The sequence below is a fragment of the Podarcis raffonei genome, chromosome 2, assembly GCF_027172205.1.
Source record: "Podarcis raffonei isolate rPodRaf1 chromosome 2, rPodRaf1.pri, whole genome shotgun sequence".
Classification (NCBI taxonomy): Eukaryota; Metazoa; Chordata; class Lepidosauria; order Squamata; family Lacertidae; genus Podarcis; species Podarcis raffonei.
The window spans coordinates 91115192-91133330 of NC_070603.1; positions in this window are offsets into that span (position 1 = coordinate 91115192).

Below are 18139 nucleotides of genomic sequence, written 5' to 3' on the forward strand. Positions count from 1 at the left end.
TATTTCCTCTCAAAAGTAAAATTTGGCGTCTCTGTTCTTTCATACCCCTTGACCTGGTCTAGTGGACTTGGGTCTCCACAGGGAATAGACTGTGAATAATGGATTGTACTACTTTAGAGGGGGGGTGGCACTTTTTGAATGACACCCCCCCTGCAAGAACCCCCCTCCCAAAAAATCCACATCCGCTTTGCTACTTTTTAGGTATTGTTTTTCACTGGGAACCAAATTTTTAAAATTTAATCACCTCCCAATGGGCAACCTGAAGTGGCACAGTCCATTTTAAGCACTGCATGTGTGGTTACAGGGAACCAGCCAGAGGGCCTTCTTGGTAGTGGTGCCCACCCTGTGGAACACCCTCCCATCAGATGTCAAGGAAATAAACAACTATCTGACTTTTAGAAGACATCTGAAGGCAGCCCTGTTTAGGGAAGTTTTTAATGTTTGATGTTGTATCGTGTTTTTATTATTCTGTTGGGAGCCGCCCAGAGTGGATGGGGAAACCCAGGCAGATGGGCGGGGTATAAATAATAAATTATTATGATGATGAACCAGTCTCTTTCCTTCTTTTCTGCTGGTCTACTCCAGCCCCTGCTTGTATTTATGCCCCAAACCAGTTTCCTCCTGTAGCTCCCCTTCTCCCCTGGTCGGTCATGTTGCTCCTGCTTATCAGGAGGTACAGGGAAAGCAGAGAAGTGGCAAGGAGGTTGGCATGGTGAAAACACACTGGCAGGGGCACCCTATTAGCTCTGCTGAGGCATTTGCATTGCACCAACTTTGCTGCCACCTCACCCCTCTCACCAGTGGTGTGACCAAACAGAGGTCATGTGAGCAGTGGTGCCCTATCATGCTATCCACTACTGTTCATATGTTCTTTTTGTTCATAGCAGGGGGGCAAACTGAATTTGAACTAGCCTGCCAAACCATTACCAGTGGCCTACCCACCCCCAGTAAAATTGGGTGCTGCTTCTTTCCATCTTGATCCTGAATGACAGTAGAGTTTCAAACTTCTCCTCTCAGCCTCAGCTTCAAATTGGTTGATTTGAAGTTTTTGAATTATGCTTGGAAGTTAGCAATCCATTGGAGAAGATAATCTCCTTGTTTTCCTACAACCTTTAAAAATTTGTTGCAGACTCCTTAACAATTGTCAAATCACTCCAACCTTCATTGTGACCCATCAAAACACTCTTTTTCAACATAACGATCATTTTACATAACACATTTTGAGGACATTGTGACCAGAATTGTGTCAGCAAATGTTAGCAAGCACCCATCACACTCGCTCCAGTGGGTGCCCAAGTTTAATGGCAACTCAAGGAGCTTCCTAGAACCACTTTTCTTTGTTCATGGAAAGAGCTTTGCCAAATGTGGTGTTGAGAGTTTCCTTCAAAACTGGAAAATGATTTTCTATATCCATTTCAATTGGGGTTTATGCCCAATTTTGGCACAGAAATTCCTTTGCATGATGACCTCTGTCGGGAGAGACCTGGGGGGGATGTTCCTTTGTCCATTCTTCCCTGACCTCTCAGCAGCTTTTGATAGCATTGACCATGGTATCCTTCTGGAGGAGCTGTCTGAGTTAAGGAGTGGTAGCACCACTTTGTGGTGGCTCCATTCCTACTTGGATGGTCATTTCCAGAGGGTATATGCTTTTCAGCCCCATGAAGCCTTCAGTGTGGGGTTCCTACTTTTTTCCTGCAATACTTTGTATCATATGAAGATAGCTGCACTTCACCAATGGGCCCCTACCCTCCATACACCTTTGCAATTCAGTCACACACACTATATATATATATATATATATATATATATATATATATATATACACACACACACACACACACATATATATATATATATATATACACACACATATATATATTTTCCTACTACCGCTGCCATGACAGTGACTTCAGTACCACTCACCACCCTCCAGTAGTGGTGAGCATACAGCAGTACTGCTTTAGACTAGAACCCAAGCTCACCTTCCATCCGTGGTAGCAACCCATCATTTAAATGTAATAGATGTAATGCTACGGTCAACAGATCTTTGATTTAATAGTTATTAAAAATCTAAAATAGCCATCTGTGCCCAGTGGGAAAGACAGTGATTTGTGCAGTGTCGGGTCAGGATGCTGTGGGCACCTTGTCCAGTGCCTGACCTGGCCCAAGACTGGCATCAAACCTAGTTACAATTGATGGGTGATTAGTGCCATTTAAAGGAAGACAATATGTGCCACCCAAATCCATAAAGTATGGCATAAAACTGTCTGTGCCACAGTTCTAAAGTTGCCATATAGCCGTATATACGTGAAGGAAGCAGGCACTCCTGCAGCTTGAAATCTAGGTCAATCAGTGGTTGAGAAGCTAATACATTTACTGGGTTCTGGATGAGAAATAACTCATAACTTCTTCAACAATGTGCCACTGGCCTGGGGATTAGCCAACACTGGTTGGCACATTGAACATGAATAAACAATCCTCCATGGATTTATTCCCATAAGCCCGGAAGTGTTAACAGCATTTTTGGTTTTAAAGAAGATTTGACACTTGTAAATTATGTGCAACAAAAGGAAGCACAGTGATTCTCCTTTCTTCAGTGCACAAGGGGGCGTCTTTTTCGGACCAGAATTCCAAGCCTGAGCTCATTTCTTAGTAAGAAAGAGCTAATTGGGACCAAATGGTGGCCAGTGGTATTTCCTGCCCAGCCACCCCTCAAATATGGCGGGCATTGCCTGCTGAAATATTTGTATTGCTGGGAAGTTGTATAACCCGTGACAGTGTGAACTTCCCTAAAGGCACTGCTTTCTAATAACCCTAGGTTTAAAGTTGATCCTACCTGGTTTGAGTCTAGAAACATAGCTTATCTGAAATGTCATGAAAAGGGAAGGTTTAATGTCTGAAGTTGATATAATGCCAGACAATTGCAGAAACATATGTGCTTCTTGTAACCATTTTGTCTGTTTGGAAATGTTAATTGGTTTTAGACTGCTCAAGTGGCATGTGCTATTGTTGCAAGATCTGTGAGATTTGTGATCCACAACTCATGCTTATTGTACCATTATACATGTGCATCGGTTATAACTCGGTTAATGACACTCCCCGCCCCCCAGTGTTGTGTAGTTTTTTTGGACTTTGCATTGTGGGATATTGTTGGCTCTATTATTTGCAACAATATTGTTCCACTGGTGGGGGGGCAAGGTCTCTATAAAGACATGATTTATTACTTGCAAATTATGTTCTCCATAATCACTCCCACTAGATAGTTTATTTTCATGACTTCATTGGGGTACATTTGGGCCCAATACTGGATTGATACAGCCAATTTTGTATCAATGGAGATTGAAAGTCAGGCCTTTGGAATAACCTGCGGTGTGTCATCAAGTCATGCCACCATTGTCCTCCAGTTTACTTCATGCAAAATGCTCGTTGAGAGCTCAAAGCAATACTGGCAAATTAAGAGCTACCAACGAATGAATCATTCCATTGGTCTCTCATTCTGATTCAAAAAGCACAGTTATACAGTTCCCTTTCATATATTTTCTCTGTTTATACATTGTCCAAATATGTTTATCTGCAGTGTTGCTCCAAAGCAAATGTTGATTTGAACACTTTTCATGTTGAATGTACATAACATTCAGAGAACTCTTCCTTCCTAAAACTCTCAGGGGAAAAGTTTCTCTTCCTAGCCTTATGCTCACGGCAGTCTTTATGTATGATCGGTATGATGAATTAGAATCCAGCCGGTACACTTCTGTGAATCCTTTTCATTTGAATTCAGTGCTTTACACCTAATTTTCTTTTCCTGTTTGACCTGTTCAGGTGAACCATCTGTATCTTGCAAAGGCCATGCATAGCAAGAGAAATGAGACAATCAATTCCAAAAGAGAGAACATGGTTTGTTACAATGGGAAGTAATACTAGGCAATATGAGAGTCTCATATTCAGAATATCTCAAATCTCTCTCCCTCTCCCCCCCCCCCCCAAGATCACAAGCCTGGATGTAGTCAGTGCAATGTAGTGGATAAAATGTTAAGTCACAACTTAGACCCAATCAACCTCCCTGCTCACCTGTGGAATTTGCAAGCAGGTGGGATGCCCTCTGGTGGAAGGCCCCAAAAATGGGACATTCCAAGGGTGGGGCTGAGCCAGTTTGAGATTCACTGGACCTCAAGCTGGCCTTCATCCCGTTGAGTGATGGCATTAGGCCCAATAAAGGCCGATTGTCCTGCCTTCCACCTTCCTCTACAGCTGCTGTGAGAACCTGAGCTGCAGGTGCAGCAGTAGGGATTAGGATTGCAGCCAGATTGTGTGCATGCATTGGATGTGTTAGATTCCCCCACCCTCAAAAAAAGTAACTAGCGTTTGCAGGAAGCGTGGCAGAGAAGGGATTCAACAAGGGGTTAAATGGGGAGATTAACTATCTCTCCTATGGAAATTCATTAACTTTGGAAGGGAACACACAGGGAAGGTAAATGATATGCAGGTACAGTGGACGCTCAGGCTGCAAATGTGATCCATGCGGGATGCACGTTCGCAACCCACAGTGTTCGCAACCTGCGTCTGCGCACGCACGGGTTGCGATTCAGCGTTTTCGCATGCGCAAAGTACAACTTAGTGCTTCTGCACATGCGCGACTGCTGAAACCCGGAAGTAACCCGTTCCAGTACTTTCGGGTTTTGGCAGTCTGCAACCTGAAGCGGACGCAACATGAGGTATGACTGTATTGTTGATGACTGAGACATGTGTGTCTGTTGTGTGCTAGGGAAAAAATATGTTTAAAACATGTATGTTCCCACATCATTGGATGGCAAAACAGAACAAAGACTTTTGCAAAGTAAACTAATTCCAGTAGAATGGAATGCCAGGTGAAAGTGTGAATTAGAATAGATTGAGGCATGTTCCTAGATGTTTAGTATAAGCACTCCGATTCAACAGGCATAGTGGAAACAATGTTCTCAGTTACGGCGAGAACAATTTTGTTAACAAAAGCAAATATTTTGTTTTTGATTTATTTTTGATATATTTAATAAATTTTATACAACGCTTACGGGAACAGAATTCCTCTAAGATGGTTTACAAGGGAGCCAAAAATATTCATTTAAAATACAAATAAAAAGGAAATATTAAAAGCAAGTTACATAAATAAAATGAAATCAGTAATCTTAAACATATCTATTTCTGTTCAACAGAATTTATAGTGCCCAATCCTAAACCTGTATGTATGAAGTTATTTAATAAACTCATTTGAAACCAGATTCTATACCACATATTAGCAACAACTTCATTTTGTCTGATGAAGAGCTCTTCATAATCTTAGCCAAGAAGATTTGCTCCAATAAAAAACATGGCACCATATATTTAGTCTCTGTATACTCTGGGGTCAAAAAAGCAACAAAAGTCTCTCTCATACTAGGGGGCAAGCAGCATAAGCTTTTCATTTTATTAAAAGGAAATAAAGATCATCCAGGTACATTTCCGATAGTAGCAATCTCTGCCTCATATCTCGTAACTGTATCTCTGCAGATAGAGAAAGACAGTTCGGCACACATAAATTTGTTGGCATTCCTGTCCAACATGCTTTTTAAGAGCTGAACATAGGCTTACATTTGCTTTAAAGCTTCCTGGTCAATCGTTCAGACACATACTGAGTGAAACAACTTGACACTTCTTTCTTCCTCTCGCTTCTGTGTACCTTAATAAGCATATGTAATATGGAAGAGGAAGACAGACCCTCCAAGTATCCCTATTTTCCAGGGACTTTCCTGATTTATAGAAGCCGTCCCAGTTTCTGATTTGATGTCCCACTTTTCCTTAGGATGTCCCTATTTTCATTGGATAAATGTTGAGGGTTTGGGGTTATCTGACCCCCAAGCCATCTTAAGGCAATAATGTATAGGGAAGTTTTTCTAATGTTTAATGTTGTATTATGTTTTTATATGTGTTGGAAGCTGCCCAGAGTGGCTGGGGCAACCCGGTAAGATGTGTCGGGTATAAATAGTAAAATTCTCATTATGGAATGGGACATCCCTATTTTCATCAGAGAAATGTTGGAAGGTATGGGAAGAGAAGGGGGGAAAGGTCCCCCTCATATGTCTATATATGATCCTATGGCGCTCTTGATCGTTTTCTTGCAAACTGCTTAGAGGTTTTATTGCAATCAAGCTGTATATAAATGTTGTGAAATGAAATAAGTTAATAAAAAAAATGGCCACTAGGTGCGATCATCGCATACATTTTCATACATTCCAGTTTCAACTTTGCTAGCGTTTGCCAGAGTCAACAACAGGGATCCTTTGTGCTTTCTGGGTTTTGAGATGCAACTCTACTACGGAACTAAATCCTACTGATTCCACTAGGCCTTAGGCCCATTTCAGACACTACCAATGTGGTGTAATAGGTGTCCAAAATCTGCTTCCTGTGTGGTTTGATCCTTTGACATCATGACCATCCAGCAAGCTCCACTGGTACTGGGGGGAATTTCTGACCATCAAACCTCACAGGACATGTTACAGAGATTCCAGAGCTGAAGAAAGTACCGTAACTGTTTTAGTGAGTACCACACTGCCTAAGGCCCAATGAAATTACTGGGATTCAGTTCTGCATTCATAGCTAGAACTCAGAACTCTAGCTTTGCATTCAGCTCAGTTCTGTTGGCATCTGTCTGTCTTGAGAGACAATGGGGTGTGCCTCTGGGGATGAAGTCAAACTGCTGGAGAATCACAGGGCCTGCTGTGGCAGCAGAGACCAGTAACTGCTGCCTCCCAGTGTTTTTGCTGCATTAGCAGCACCAAGGTGATCTCTTCAGGGCACCGGGCTGGGCAGTGTATTTGGAGGTCCTGCACTGCCCAGGCAACAAGACCCCCTTCTTGGCCTCACTGCTGTCGTCCAGAGGAAACCAGAGCAATACATTTGGCACCAGCTGGGCTGCAGGAGTTGCCAGAAGTAGGCGTACAAGGCGCCATCCAACTGTCTTAGGGACTCCACTGTAGATTTGTGTATGCTTTACTCCTTAGCCTTTTCTTCTTCTGAAGATATCCCACAAAACAGAGTAGATCCATTAAAATTATTGGACCTAAGCTACCTACGTATGTTAATGCCAGTGGGTCTTCTCTGAGTATGACTTGTGGTGGATACAATCCGAGGTTGTCAGATCTGGCAAATGTTGGCTTTAGCAATGTTGAAGCTGGATTATCCAAGTGCGGGCATAAGAAGGATGTTGTCATTGGCACAATTCCAGATCAGACCTTCATGTGCAAGTGAGCCAACATGGAGGACATTTTTGGGCAGCAGCCATCCCACCTTGAAAGTGCATACAATGGTCTCCTAATTCACATCATGTGTGCAATGCCAAAGTGTTTAGTAGTTTCACTTTCTACCCAAATCTCTATTCTAGATTTGTTTTTATGTGTTTATTTTCCAGCTATAGAAAGTTTTTTAATGTAACAACCCGAGTCAATTATATCACAGATGCTCTAGCAGAAACTCTAATGCCAAACCATAAACTAAGATATTTTCCAGTAACAGCAGCATCTGTCTGCTTAGCAGCTCAGGTAGTTCGGCAGCCGGCTCTGCCTGTGCGATTAAGCTGGCTGGCACTCGGCTGCTGCTGCCTTTTCTCCTTCATGGCTCCTCATGGATTTACTGTCTTAATGAAGTGAGGAAATGCACTATGGCAGAAGACCTCCATTATCTAAACCCCGCGTTTTACTGTAGGTCTCCTGTGTCGCCTGGGACACTGTAACTCACTCGTACGGATACTACCTGCTCATCTGATTATCCAAATATTTTGAATGACCCTGGAACTGTTCTGATGAAGGATGCCCGGTCATTTGTTTTTTGGCACAATCTCTTCATTCGTGTCACTCACTTGGTACATATATATTTACTGGGTTTCTCCCAGCACCATACAATTCTGCCAATAGCTGCTGGGTTGGTAATGAAGGCGCAGAAGTTGGTGCTGACAAGGTGCATTACTAACCAAACTAAAAACTTACACCACAAAGGCTGCACAGCTCTCCAAGACATCTAGGCAAAAGCAGTTATTACTTCCTTCATCTTGCTCTTCCTGCTTTCAGCAAGACATGTTCCAAGAGCAAATGATTACAGCCTATGTAAGTATGTTTACAAGCAGCTTGGGAGATTGCGGGTGAATCCAAGAAGTTCAAGTTCCTTTGGGGTTTTTTTGGCTTTGTTTCATTATAGAGGTGGTGTTGATACCATTTGCAGTGTTTGCTCTCTGTGGAAAGGTCAAGCTATGTACATTTGTCTATGGAAAGGGCAAGCTATGTATATTTACAGGGTACACATGAAGGGTTTCTTTCGCCACAGGCAGGAAGAGAGAGGGACATGACTCTGCATTGCCTGAGCAAGTGAGCCAATATTTATCACTTTATTTCATTCCTTCACAAACCTGATTCCCATGAAACCTCTCAAAGTGATTTCACAGGAAAAACATCAGCAATGAAAACATATATAAAATTGCATGTGTGTGTGTTTAAAAAAACCCTAAAACAGTTTAATACAGAATTGTATATTAACAGTTTAATCATAGAATTGTAGAGACAATTTAAATATTTTATACAGTGGTACCTCTGGTTACGTACTTAATTCGTTCCGGAGGTCCGTTCTTAACCTGAAACTGTTCTTAACCTGAAGCACCACTGTAGCTAATGGGGCCTCCCACTGCTGCTGCGCCGCTGCTGCACGATTTCTGTTCTCATCCTGAAGCAAAGTTCTTAACCCAAGGTACTATTTCTGAGTTAGCGGAGTCTGTAACCTGAAGTGCCTGTAACCTGAAGCGTCTGTAACCTGAGGTACCACTGTATCTACAGCAAATCCAATATAGATATAGACTAGAAGAAAAATTCCCACTGAAAGGCTTGCTGAAAAAGGAAGGTCTTCAATAGGCACCAGAAAGACAGTACAGTATAGACAACATCTGATATGGACCAAAGGGTTGGTGACGCCATGCTAAAGGCCTAGTTCCTATGCCATACAGAATGGCCCTCCTGATGAGATGGGGTGCCTACATGTAGGATGCCCTCTCCTGCAGATGGGTTTTGTATATAAAGGCTGACAGAATCTTTTAGGAATCCTGGTCCCAAGCTGTATAGGGCTGCTGGTAAGTCCAGTCCCTCACATACTCAAGCGGTTCTGCTTTTTGGAGCTATGTCCCTGCAGGCTATTGCAGTTCAACCCAGGTCTGTCACAAGTATCTAAGAGGATAATATTGGACCAGTCATCTGCTTTAACTCTAACCTACTTTTACGGTGTTCTTGAGAGAAGAAAGGATGGGAAGGGAGAACAAAACTGTCCTTAAGTTCTTGGAGGAGCCACTTATTAAAATGGTTCCAGTTTGATCCATCTTTAAAAAGCACATGACCGGCTGTGCCTAATAGTTCCCAAATGGAAAGGAATCCTTGCTATTTTTCAATCTCTCTTGATTCATGAAGGAGGGAAGATGTCTTCTCTCACACTGCAGAATGCAGATTAAACCCAGTTCTTCTAACTTCTATTCTGCACTGTCATGCCTGGACACTGCTTGTGACATCACTACAGAAAACAGGGTCAATTTCTGGAAGAGTTCGTATCCAGGTCAGGGCTCTGCCATTAGTGATTGGCAATGCAACATCCACTTTCTCCCTCTTTTTAAAGTCATTTTAACAACAAAGAGGAGGAAGACCTTGCACAGTGGCCATGCTCTCCCACCCCTAGAATGCTGAGGACACAGCATTGTTTGAGAATATCTGGGGAGGGCACTATTTCCTTCCACAATGCTCTGGGCCATCTGGAAACAGGGATCTTGGTTCTTTGTTGTTGAATTTTGGAAAGAGAAAAGTAGCTCGCTGCCCAGCCACTATCTGACTGCACTGGGGCTAGTAAGCCTGATCTCCCATTAATTATTTTAAGAATTCCTCTTCCTTCCATTACTCCCAATTTCAGGTGCCCATTTTCAAATACAAATACTTCAAATTCAAATAGAACTTGCTGAGAACTTGGTGCACCGAACTGCTTTCAAGTCAGACTTTCAGAACGCTCTGCTTGATAAGTGTTTAGGCTGAGCTAGAATTCCTTTTGTGAAATTAATTACTTCTTTTACATAATTAAGTGGCATTTGGTGCTTCTATCTACAGTATTTTGGGTACCCATGCATGCAGTCATCAAATGTATTTATTAATTTCATTTTTAATTCCTTCTCTTTAATCCTTCCATATCTTTATGTGTTTTGCCATTTTGATAGAACCACACAAATTATTTCACTAATTGCTGTTCATTCTGTGCATGAAGCAAAAATGGAGTTGGGGGGGGGATCATGAAGGGAAATATCTACAGAAGTCAGGGCTTTACTCTCAAACTGGAGGATGTGAGTAGATGAAAATACAGCAAAAGGACAAGCCTGCACATATTTATAGCGTAATGAAAACTGCAAGCAGCCTCTGTGTGGTAGCTTTTCCAGATTGCCGCTGTAACTAGTGATAGCTGAACATCCCTCAGGTCAATTCAGAACTGTTTCTGAAAGCCGTTTTTCAAAAAAAGTTGGAAAATAGTACATTTCCCCCCATCCAGCTCCAAATTTCAAAGCCTCTGTCGTGCTCCCAATTACGTCAGTGAGAGCTTGATGAATGCAGAAAACTTCCCCTCTCCCGAACCCGACTACTGAACTCCTTAACCTGCCCAGCTGTTCCTTCTCTTCTCTGAAGCTTTCTTATTGGTGGCCAAGGCAAGGCAGGAGCAAAATCTCTCTGGAAACGTCTGTTCAGTTCCTCCCTTGCCTGGCATTTAGAACGTTGCAATGATAGCATCCCAGGGAGCAGGAAACTTGTGAAACATTTTTATTATTCCTAGCCACCTACTTAATGTGATTTTATCTGTGGAGTGGCATTCCAGACCACCTCCCATCGAGTGTGAAGATCTGCGATTCCTGCATTGCAGGAATGACCCTTGGGGTTCCTTTGCATCTCTACAGTTCTCTGATTCTGGGAGAGATAATGTATGAATGGTTATACTGTGCTGTATTTGGTAAAGCACCGAATGTGGTATAATTGTTAAACATTTTCAACGAAGGCAAGAAACTGTTGTAAGTGAACTGGCTCCAAGCATCAGCAGCTGCGTTGAACACAATGTCAAGTCAAATAGACAACATTTGTTTGTTTGTTTTAGTTTTGTGGAAAGACGCCAGTGTTTTGTTACTTCTGTACAGAGTAGGAGACCTGGACACGTGTATATTTTGGTGAGAGACCACAGCACAGGGCTAAGGCATGCACTTTACATGTCAATCAGTCAAGGCATCTGAAATTGAACAAGATCTGTGAAGAGGAGGAGGAGGAGGAGGAGGAGGAAGAAGAAGAAGAAGAAGAAGAAGAAGAGGAGGAGGAGGAGGAGGAGGAGGAGGAGTAGTAGTAGTAGTAGTAGTTTGGATTTGATATCCCACTGTATCACTACCCGAAGGAGTCTCAAATCGGCTAACACTCTCCTTTCCCTTCCTCCCCCACAACAAAGACTCTGTGAGGTGAGTGAGGCTGAGAGACTTCAGAGAAGTGTGACTGGCCCAAGGTTACCCAGCAGCTGCATGTGGAGGAGCAGAGACACGAACCCGGTTCACCAGATTATGAGTCTACTGCTCTTAACCACTCCACAACACTGGCTCTCTGTTATGTGAGAGAACTCTGCCTGAGACTGGAGAGAAATGCTTCCAGATGACCGTACTGTGCTGGAGACACAGTCTGTTCTGGGGTAAGGCAGCTTTTGATTCCCTATGGGTGAGGATAAATGTGACTATATATTGAAGGACACCCCCCCCATATCTAGCGCAGGAGGTTGGCCCAAGCAGGAGGCAAGACTAGAAGCAGAAGGAGAAAGTAGCTCAAGGAGAGAAGGCCAGTTGTACAGAGTCCTATAATGAATTAATTGTTCAAATCCTCTGATCTGCTCACCATGTAAACAGAGAACATTACATCATGTATACAGGAGAATACACGTATACATGTATACAGCAGAATAAAACAATGATGTTCAGCAATATTTTTATTGCAAGGAATAGGAATATAGTACAGAATTTTAAGAGGAAGAGGCCTCTTTGTATCTAAGTTACACTTTTTTGGCAGAAATGTAGGCCATTTAGAACAGGACAGTGCTTCTGCCAATTCCAGCTGTCTTTGAAAACTACAAGGTTAGAGTTCATGAAGACTACAGTAGACATGGCTCCCTTTTTCACCCACATCTTCTCAGATCAGAGGAGGGTGTCACTCCACAGAGCACACAAACCAAGATTCTGGTATCTTTTCAACAAGACATGGGTCACACTTGTCACCTCATTGTTTGCACTTTTTTCAAACGATGTTTTACAGTCATTGCTGGGACTGTGGGATTCCCTTGTGCCAGAGCCAAGGGCAGTGCCCCAGGCCTGAAGGTGCCAGTGTATAATTTTTGTTGCTAAAAAAAGCTGTATCCATTTGAAGGTACTTTGGAACACTTGTTCTTTAAAACTTGTGGTTAAACCTTTTGCGTTCTATTTCACCAACATTTTCTCCAATAACTTTCATAGCTTACAGTGAATTGAAAAGAACGCACAACTAAGTAGAAGCCTAGGCATCATAATTCATTATTATATCATGACAGACTCATGCATAGGATAATCTGAAGCAATTATGTAGTTTGTCATGCAGGACTTCACAGCTTTACTTGCCATGGGGCTCAGCAGAAGTTACTCCATGGAAACAGCCCTGGAGGTAGGAGCAGAACTAATATGTGCTCTACTATGGCCTCAGCTCCCAACCCACAGAGTGTGTTTATAGTATCAAAAGTCACTAAGATATCAAGGGGTCCACTCTGTTTCCCTACCATCTCCTGAAGTTACTCATCTGGCAGAGGAACCAACATAATATCAGAACCTAATTGAGGTCTGAATTCAGTTTGATATGAGTCAAGACAATCTGCTTCATTCAAGTGTATCTGAAGTTGCACAGCCACAGTCCTCTTCAAGGTCTTGGGTGGCATTTATTCAAAATCCCCAGACTCAAAAAGAGCTCCTTAAGGAGAGGAAGCATCATCACCTATTTCAGGTTGAGGGGGAACCATTCCCTCTCATAAGAAGGCATTAACCACTCATTGGACCCACCCTAATAACCCTGTACAGCTATTGCTAAGAAATCACATGGGGCAGGGGAGCTTGGTCTCACTTCTTCATTTGTCTTGTCCATAATATCAGGCTGCAGTAGCTGGAATTGATCCCACATAACAGGGCCACTGGTCCCATCACCTCCTGGCAAATAGAAGGGGAAGAAATGGAGGCGGTGAGAGATTTTTCTTTCTTGGGTTCCATGATCACTGCAGATGGTGACAGCAGTCACAAAATTAAAAGACGCTTGCTTCTTGGAAGAAAATCAATGACAAAACTAGACAGCATCTTAAAAAGCAGAGACATCACCTTGCTGACAAAGGTCTGTATAGTTAAAGCTATGGTTTTCCCCATAGTGATGTATGGAAGTGAGAGCTGGACCATAAAGAAGGCTGATCGCCGAAGAATTGATGCTTTTGAATTATGGTGCTGGAGGAGACTCTTGAGAGTCCCATGGACTGCAAGAAGATCAAACCTATCCATTCTGAAGGAAATCAGCCCTAAGTGCTCACTGGAAGGACAGATCGTGAAACTGAGGCTCCAATACTTTGGCCACCTCATGAGAAGAGAAGATTCCCTGGAAAAGACCCTGATGTTGGAAAAGATGGAGGGCACAAGGAGAAGGGGACGACAGAGGATGAGATGATTGGACAGTGTTCTTGAAGCTACCAACATGAATCTGACCAAGCTGCGGGAGGGAGTGGAAGACAGGAGTGCCTGGCATGCTCTGGTCCATGGGGTCATGAAGAGTCAGACACAACTAAATGACTAAGCAACAACAAACAGGGCCAGATGGTTCTCTGTAACCTTCTCCAAAATGGTAGTTGCCAAAGGGCAGAATGGGGTGACTGGTTTCATCCTCAAAATGCCTAGCAAATATGTCACAGTGGTTCAGATGTTACAGACTGATCAAGAGCTTCCTTAACCTCTAAAAAGCTTTGCTGGGTAGCTTACTGTGGATGAGAGAAAAGTAATTTCCATTTGCCACCATGGTTACCAAATGATAGGCACAACTATGTGCTCTGATATGTTCAATTGGCTTCATACAAGATTTGTTCCACTTGCACTCTGCCCATCATCCAGCCTGCTTCATTCAACCTTCTTCACCAGGATGAACAGCATTGGAGAAGTTGCTCAGTCATCTTGATGGCCCATTTCCATCTTGCCATTTCTTACTGAGGCCAGAGCCTTGACCAGAGTGTCACGTATGTCAACCAGAAAATCTCTTGGCGCATTCAGGAATCTTTTAAGTTCTCCTAAGTTTCTAGGAGGAGGATGACAGAAATTGGTCCCCTACCATACAGTGCTTACCATCAGATCAAACATCACCAGGAAATGTTCCATCCAGGACGAATGTGGTAGTGGCAACCAAAGGATAGAGGGTACCAGACACAGTGAGTGAGGTCTTGTCTCCAGCGCCCTAGAGATTGTTCACACTCGATTAGGGCAGCTACCATTAGATCCGTCCATATGCAATGCCAGAAAAGGAGGCACTCTGCTTCTGAGCAATTCAATATCGGCCCAAATATTTTGTATCTGGGACTCAAAGCAGTCACATGATTATCTGGCCTGGCACATGATAGGAAGCCGCATCACTTAAATCTTATCACAATGTGTGTCTTCTCTTGCTAATATACACATAGGAAAGAATGGAAAAAACAAAACTACAAACCCTCAGCATCTCAACTTTTTGAATGGATACATTTTGGTAAATGCTTCACATTTATTTTGCCATAATGAACAGCATTTTTTGTATGTCAGTAGATATAGTTTAACTTTTACAAAAAGCTGCTGCAGAGTTGCTGGTTTATTCCCCTCCCAAATATTTACATATAAAGTATACTGTATTTCTATCTGCATTTTTTGCTTAGTGTAACATGAAATCCTTTCTAAATGCAAATGATTCTTTTCTTTTTGTATTGTGCATACCGATAACGTATCAGTTGAGGGTCAATGGGACCCTCCTCCCCACAAAATAGGTTTTACTGGAAATTAAAAACAACAACCAGGAATTGGGAAGATGCTCTGTTATGACTGCTGAGCCTTCTTTCCATGGGCGTGCTTGCTGAAAATGTTTTTTGCTGGAGTTTCCTCCCTACCCCCCCCAGACATCTTTATTGAAAGTTAAAAAGAACCTAAGCTCGGCTTCTGATATTGGAGATCTCAATAGTTTCCTTTTTTAAAAAATTGTTAAATTTGCATCCTTCCCTTTCTCCCAGGGTGGAGGGATAGAGCTGTATCTTGTCAGAATCCTGATGACACTGCACTCCAAATTCCTGGATGGCAGCTACCAACAGCTTCATAGAGATGTGGAAAAGCTTGGGCTCAAAAGCCATGGGGATGAGCAGTTGTCTCTTAGTACTCCTTCCTGGTAGCGACCCTTCATGTCTCATTCTCTCTAAATAAAATTATTAGCATGCTGAGAATTCCCAGAATTCTTTGGTAACTACCCCCCTTTTTTTAACACAAGGGTTGCTTTCACCCTTTATCAACTCTGTGTGCATCACACGCAACAATAGGCGTGGTCAGAAGTAGGTGTGACCACCCCAAAATCTCACATATACTTGAGACACACATGGCACATGCTCCCCTCTCCTCAGCTGATCTTTTCAGATCAGTTGAAGAGTGGAGCTGCTGCCCACTTCCTCATCAAATAATTCATCTGATGACCAGAAAGGGGAAAACTTCCATCTCCATCAGGGCACAGGAGTAGGGGGAGAGGTTTAAATTTCTTCACCTACCCTAGTGTTGAATCCATTCTGCCTGCCCCCCATTTTTCTGCTGCTGGGATGGGTCAGGGGGATAAAATAGCTGAGTGGGACTAGTGGTTAGCTCTGTACTGTTTTCAGATGACCAAAGTATATAAGGATTTAAAATAAAATAAAATTGCACCCCGCTTTTCCCTTCCACAGAAGGGTCACTCAAAGCAACTACAAAAGCAACAAGGATCTAATGGTTAGAACACAAATCAACAGCACTGAAAAAAGTTGTGTTAGTTTGTGGTTTAATGGTAGGATTGTGCATTAGGATGCAGGGCAAAGAATGATGTCATCTCTTTCGTCTTACTGTATCCACCACTGCAGTAGGAAATTGGATAATGGAAATCAGTTTACACTTTCAGAAATGATGGATCTGCTCAGGATCCATATTTACCGAAAACCTGTTTTTCCCTGTTGTTTCCCCTTCATGTAAATATTTAAATGGCTGAGGCAGGTTGCTGAAGTGTGTGATTCATGGAGAAAATAATGAATCCTTCGGGGAATATGTGGGTAGTGTTTACTGAGGCATGTCTTTATGGGTCTGGAACACCTATGGAAATGCATACAGTTTGCCCCTGGATAAATGACTCAATAGCTCCTTTGACGTTAAAGAATCTATTTCAGAGCAGAGCATCCTGGGAAAGCTTGTAGACTGCTATTTAATAAAGAGGCACTAAAAATGGAGAAAATTGGCTATCAGTCATCCTGTTTAAAAATGTAGAGAATGGCTACAGCCCAGATATAATACCTTGGCCACTCACATTTTTCTTCTTCCCACTACTTCTGGTTCGAAATACATATTTAGTCTGAGCAGGAGAAATTGATAACGCATATGAGCAGCAATTAAGAACATCAGCCCACTGAAATCGGAGGCCAGCATAGCAGTGAAAGATTATTATTATATTATATTATATTATATTATATTATATTATATTATATTATATTATATTATTATATTATATTATTATATTTTATATTATATTATATTATATTATATTATATTATATTATATTATATTATATTATATTATACTATAAACATGAGAACATAAAAAACAGCCTCTTGGATCAGGCCAGTGGCTCATCCAGTCCAGCATTCTGTTCTCACAGTGGTCAACCAGATACCTGTAGGGAACCCTCAAGCAGGATTCAAGCACAAAAGCACTCTCCCCTTTTGTGGTCTCCAGCAACTGGTATTTGCATTGCTACCTCCAGCTGTGAAGGCAGAGCACAGCCATCATGGCTAGTAGCTGTTGATAGCCTTCTCCATGAATTTGTTCAGTCGTCTTTCAAAGCCATCTAGGTGGGTGGCCATTACTGCCTCTTGTGTGAGCAAGTTGCATAGTATCATGAAGTTGCATGAAGAGGTACTTTCTTTTATCTAGCCTGAATCTTCCAATCTTCAGCTTCACTGGCTGTCCATGTTATAGTGCCATGGATAATTTTATCCTTTTTGAGGTGAGGTGGCCAGAACTGTACACCGTTTTCCACATTTAACCGCCCTGTATATTTGTATAATGGCATTATGATACCAAGTTTTATTTCCCATTGCTTTCCTAATGATCCCTAGCATGGAATTTGCCTTTCTCATGGCTTCCGCACACTGAGTCAACATCTTCATCAAGCTATTTACGACCACCCCAGAGTCTTTTTCCTGATCACTCACTGTCAGTTCACACCCCATGAGTATATATGCAAAAATTAAGATTTTATTTGCCCCAACGTCCATCACTTTATACTTGTTTACATTGAATTGCATTTGCCATTTTACCTCCCATTCACACACTCTTTATGTTTTAACAACCCTGAAAACTTTAGTATCGGCAAATTTGGCCACCTCACTGCTCACCCCTAACTCTTGATCAAAAGTATAAGTCACAATACCGATCCTTGGCAGACCTCACCTTCTACATCTCTACATTGGGAGAGCTATCCATTTATTCCTACTCTTTGCTTTCTGCAATGTAACCAATTCCTGATCTACAGTTGTGCTGTGATTTTTCTGAATACTCAAGCAGCAGAGTCCAGGTTTGCAGGATCTAGTTTGCTATTTACTAGAAGCTTCACACGGACCCACCAGAGCCTATGCAAAATAATGGTTCTGGGTGTTGATGGATCCAGTTACAAACTATACCCATACAGAAGGATGACAGATCAGGGATCCAACAAGATCAGGGTAACAATGTTGTTGCTGTTGTTAAATAATTGAGAGTCAGAAACTCTTGCTGATATGCTGCAAAACATCAATCAGTCTACTGGTGGAT